This window comes from Zea mays, chromosome 5 (assembly GCF_902167145.1).
Source record: "Zea mays cultivar B73 chromosome 5, Zm-B73-REFERENCE-NAM-5.0, whole genome shotgun sequence".
Classification (NCBI taxonomy): Eukaryota; Viridiplantae; Streptophyta; class Magnoliopsida; order Poales; family Poaceae; genus Zea; species Zea mays.
Genome location: NC_050100.1, coordinates 186,708,176 through 186,714,175, shown reverse-complemented (window position 1 = coordinate 186,714,175; position 6,000 = coordinate 186,708,176).

Below are 6,000 nucleotides of genomic sequence, written 5' to 3'. Positions count from 1 at the left end.
TCTAATACTCTCACATGCATGGTTTTATGCTTTATTGTATTTGCTCTATGACTCACCATCGAGTGAGATTGTGGTACTTGATCCTGTCAGTGGCCGTGTCGGACTAGATCCGAGGGATTGACGGGTTATTCCCATTTAAGTGTGGTCTAGCCTCTAAGGCCGGGCTTAGGCACTTAAGTTGGAATAATTCGGGCAGTTCCGCCACACCAGATGGCCTGGCTGAAGGCCTGCGGACCGGGTGGTTCGGGCGAGGGACTCTGATCCTCCCCGCTGTCGTAGCGTCCCCCACGCCTGGGGTGATAGCCTCGGCGCACCCTCTCGTCGAGGCGGGCTCGACGGTCGCGGTGATGGCGCTCGTTGCCGAGGTGGCCCGGGGCCGCAGGCGCGGTGTTGCGTGTGCGCCCGGTGTAGGCCGAGGCTTCCCGCATGAATCGGGAGGTCGCGGCATGAGGTTCCGAGGGGTATCCTTGCCTTCGGGAGGCAGTGCTCTCGGCCCGTCGGACCGTGGCGCCTTCCAGGAGACTTTTGAGTTCTCCCTGGATTCGCCGACCCTCGGTGGTGGATGGCTCCGGCATCGCGCGGAGGAGCATCGCTGCTGTGGCCAGGTTCTGACCGACCCCACTGGATGTAGGTGGTTGTCATACCCGGTTTTGGAAGGCAAACCGAATGCGAACTATGTACGTGCCAGGATCAGAACTCACGTACACAGCGATTACATAAATGAACATCATCACACAATGCTCGAATAATAACATAAAAGGGTACTTATTACATCATAGAGTCATAGACATCCACATATTCATTGTCTTAACACGTAAATCAAAGTGCTAAACGAAACGCAGTAAAGATAAAGCCTCCACAGGCAGCTGACTGGGGGTTGCCGCCAACCCACTCCTAGAATTCATCGTAGTCTTGAAACTCCTGGAAGTCTCCTTCCACGGCTTCGCCTTCTCCTGAGCAGTGGTTACAATGTGGGCAACCTGGTGTTTTGTGGTAAAGCAAGGATGAGTACACATCAACGTACTCAGCAAATGTCCCGTTTGGCTGAGGTGGACTAGCTTTATGTGGAGTTAGGCTCAAGCAGTTGCTTTTAGTTGGTCAGGTACTTATCATTAGTAGAAGCCAGATTTTAGCATTAACCAACCCGTAAACCATTTCCTCGTCGAGGAACATCATCATCATAGTCGAACCAAAACCATATCATAATCATTGTATCTCGGACCATCTGTATCTCTAATCAAAGAGGATCCCAAGGCTGCTCTTAACCGTGAGCACGGCTGATATACCAGTTTCACTACCCTCTGCAGAGGTTGCACACTTTACCCATGAGTCATGATTCCCTTTCTACCCGGGGAGAGCTACTCCCCATTGACCACTACCTAGGTGGTCCGGCAGGGCATCACTACGTAGCTTTTACAAAGATTCCCTAGAGATCGTAGCTGCCCATTAGGTATCTCCAGTTTGATAAACACAGTACCCCTCCCCGCAGGAGAGTGACTAACAAAGAGCAAAACGAAAGAACCTCGGCACTCAGCCTCGGCAGAGCAAGCACTGTGCCTGGACCCCATTGACGGCACGACGGCTAAGCAACTACACCTTTAGTTCATCTAATTAATCAGCTAAGGGCATCCCATTTCACCCTCATGGTTGCACTGTTATCCCGGGTGGTCTCTCAACGAACCAGTCCTTACGGAGAGGTACTCAGGAAACAGCCTGAGCCCCCTAGAGTATCACAAGATCATCAACATCAACAGGATAACAGTATCATAAATAGTCACATCATGTTCATTGATTATGTTAAAGCAATAGCAAAGTGCTAACCATAACAACCCAATAGGTCATCAAGGACAAAGTAAAGTGTAAAGCTAGTCAATCCTTAGGTTTCAAGTGAGTAATGCGGGGTAGTAAGTTATAAATGAATAGGACATAGTGGGACAGAGGACACTTGCCTTCACCAAACTGCTGCTCAGGGACTTCCTCTGCAACTGCCTCGGGAAACACACACTGCTCGTTGTCTACGTAAAGCAATCATTCACACTATGCACTTGGGAAAATAACAACAAAAACAATATACCAAACATATGCAGCAGAGAGAGGTCACAAGTTCATACTTGAAAAGGGATAGGCACTCTGGTGTTCCCTAGGTCTGGAGTAGAGGACTATACAAAGTGATTCATTATCCACTAATCAAGTTTAAGTCAGTGGTGGAATTAAATCATCACCTGGTTTTAAGTTCCTAAACTTAAGTGTTTGAGTCCATAAGCTTAAGTGCTCCAACTTTTATTAAAGTCTACTATCTTTTATTTATCTCAAATAGGGTTCCCATAACATTAACTTTATCCTAATGATTAACCATTAATTGGGACATGGGAACAGCAGGGAAACATTGCATAAACAGATAGATAATAATATTATGAACATTTTGCAATTTGAAGCACCTAATTTGGAGTTCATATGGCAAAGTTATGAATTTTACAAGTTTAGGGGTTAAAATTATACCCTAAGGACTTATTTTGAATTAAATAAAAGGTCCGAGGACCTAACTGCGAGAAACCAGGGACAGCGGGCGCAAATTCCAGAAAACAGGGGGGTTCTTTAAGAAAATGCGCGGGCGAAGGGGTATCAGGCGCCTACAGCCGTTGGATCTCAGATCTACGGCCAGGATTAGATCCTGCGGGCGGGCGCGCGGGCGCGCGGCGGCGGGAGCGGCTGACAGGCGGGGCCGGGCGGACAGCGCGGGCGCGGGCGACTGGCAGGCGGGACCGGGCGGACAGCGCGGGCGCGCGGGCGACTGGCAAGTGGGGCCTAACGGGCAGAGGGACGGGGTGAGGGGGCAGTGGGCCTGGGCCGCTGGATCTCTGGCGGACGGCCAGGATTAGGTCCGGGCAAGTTGAATTAGGGCCGCCCGATCTGGGCTGAACGGCGGAGATCGGATGGGCGGCCTGGGTCTTCCCTACGGCTAGCTGGGCGGCGGCGCTCGTCCCCGCGGCGGAGGGCTCGCCGGAGACGAGGGGCGCGGGCGATTGGCGGGGCTCTGGGGCAATCTGAGTGGTCGGGGAGGCTAGGGAGGGCACGGGGACTCCATTGGTGGGGTCTGGGTCAGGGCAGAGGCACCGGAGGGGGGCGGTTCACGGCGGGGCGGCTCGGCGGCGGGGTTACTCTACTCCGGCGAGCAATCAAACGCAACAGAGAGCAAAACAAAGGGCGATAGGGGCGGGAGAGGTCCCTTACCTCAAGGCGGGCTCCGGGGACTCCTCGGCGGCGACAGAGACGCGACGGGGACCCGGGTCGACGGTGGCGGCTGCACGGCGGACGACGGGTGAGCGCGGGCAGAGAGAAATAGGGAGGGGAAGAGGGAATTGGGGTGCGTTCCGGGTTGCGGACGTCGGGGCGGAGCTCACCGGGGCTAGGGGCGCGGCGGAGCTCCAACGGCGACGAGGAACCGAGCTCGGGACGGCGGGGTTATGGCGGCGGCGCTCTGCGTGCGCGCAGCGAGGGGGAAAGAGGGTCTACTGGAGCGCAAATGGGGGAGAGGGTGAGGGCGAGTGGGGCTCGGGGCTCAAGTGGCCAGGGGCGGGTCAGTTCCGAGCTCCACGCGCGACGTGGGCGCGGGGAAGGCGGGCGCGAGCAGCTCGGCGGCGGTTACGCGGGGACGACGGGGCTGACAGCCCGGGCCCGCGACGCAGAGAGAGAGAAGAAAGCGGGTGCGGGCGCGAGAGAAGCGGGGCTGACGGGTTGGGCCCACGGGCAGAGAGAGAGCGAGGGAGCGGGCGCGCGCGGGGAAGCGGCAGCGCCGACAGGTGGGGCCGGGCGAGCAGAGAGAGAAGGGGGCGGGTACGCGGGAGGCGACCGCGCCGACAGGCTGGGCCCGCTGCGCAGAGAGAGGAGGGGAGAGAGGCGCGCGCGCGAGGTGGGCCGACTGGGCCGAAAGGCCGAGGGGGGGCGGGTAAGTGGGCTGCTTTGCCTTTTTCTTTTATTCTGAATTGTTTTCCCTTTTCTTTTTACCTATTCTATTTGATTCAAATTCAAATGAGCCCCAAATCCAAATTAGACTTTTTGAGAATTATGCACCAAACAAAAGTGAAATCTAGGGTTCAACATGATGCAACAATTCATACTCCCTTAGGGTTTAACATAATAAACTATAACTACAAGTAAAATAAGCACTTAGCTCCTATAGAAATGAGAGAGACAAGAATTAGGAAGGATGAGAAAAGGAAGTAACACCTGAATTTGTGAATATGAGCAAAGAAATTTTATACCCCCAAATTCAGGGTGTTACAAACCTATCCCCCTTAAAAGAATCTCGCCCCCGAGATTCAGGGTTGGTCAGCAAAGAGTTCAGGGTATTTGGCTTTCAGATCATCTTCTCGTTCCCAGGTTGCTTCTTCCTCCGAATGGTGACCCCATCTGACTTTGCACATTCTGATGGTATTCCTCCGGGTGACTCTGTCTGCAACCTCCAGAATCTGCGTTGGCTTCTCTATGTATGTCAGATCCTCCTAGACTTCCAAGCCCTCCACTGGCAACTGTTCTTCTGGTACTCGCAGACACTTCTTCAATTGCGACACGTGGAACACATTGTGCACTGCTGACAAGCTCTCTGGTAGGTCGAGCTGGTAGACCACTTCTCCACGCTTGGCTTGAATCTGATATGGTCCGACGTACCGGGGTGCTAACTTGCCTTTAACTCCGAACCTTCTGACTCCCCTGATAGGTGACACCTTCAGATAGACGTAGTCTCCCACTTCGAAACTCAGTTCCCTTCTCCTTCTGTCAGCATAGCTTCGCTGTCTTGACTGGGCTGTCTTTAGGTTCTCTCGAACCATTTTGATATTCTCTTCGGCTTCAAGCAAGATGTCGGGGCCAAACACCTGTCTCTCTCCAGGCTGGTCCCAATGCAGCGGAGTCCTACAACTCCGTCCGTAGAGTGCCTGAAACGGTGACATCTTCAAGCTGGCCTGGTAACTATTGTTGTAGGAGAATTCTGCATAAGGTAACCTTTTGTCCCATCCTGACTTGTCTTGCAATGCACAGGCTCTCAACATATCTTCTAGGATCTGATTAGTTCTTTCAGTCTGACCGTCTGTCTGCGGGTGATAAGCTGAGCTGAAGTTCAAATGTGTGCCCAAAGCTTCTTGTAGCTGCTGCCAAAAATGAGAGGTGAACTGTGTTCCTCGATCTGACACTATCTTCTTCGGCACACCGTGAAGGCAGACTATCCGTGACATGTATAACTCAGCTAACGTTGCTCTGGTGTATGTCGTCTTCACAGGTATGAAATGGGCCACCTTTGTTAAGCGGTCCACAACCACCCAGATGGAATCGTAGCCGGCCCGGGTACGAGGTAGGCCAACTATGAAATCCATCCCGATCTCATCCCACTTCCACTGAGGAATCCGCAATGGCTGCAACAATCCGGCAGGCCTCTGATGCTCTGCTTTGGTTCTCTGACAGCTATCACAGATGGCGACATATTCTGCGATCTCTCTTTTCATGCCATACCACCAAAACCTCCTTTTTAAATCCTGGTACATCTTCTCGCTTCCCGGGTGTATCGAGTAGGCTGTCTCATGAGCTTCCTTGAGGATCAGTTCCCGGATAGGTTTGAGGTCGGGAACACACAATCGGTCCTTGAACCATATTACTCCCTCTTCATCCTCTCGAAAGTCTTTGCCTCTTCCTTCTAAGATCAGCTGCCGGATCTTGTTGATGTTTTCATCATCCTTCTGCCCTTCTTTGATCTCCCGCTCTAGGGTGGGCTCTAATTCCACTGTTACTCCTTGCGTACTGTTCAGGAAACCGAGGCTCAGTCTGTCGAATTCTTTGGCTAACTCATACGGCATCGGGTACGAGGCCAACATATTGACTTGACTCTTCCTGCTCAGAGCATCTGCGACCACATTGGCTTTGCCTGGATGGTAATGTATCTCCAACTCATAGTCTTTGATCAATTCCAACCATCTTCGCTGCCTCATGTTTAACTCTGACTGGGTGAAT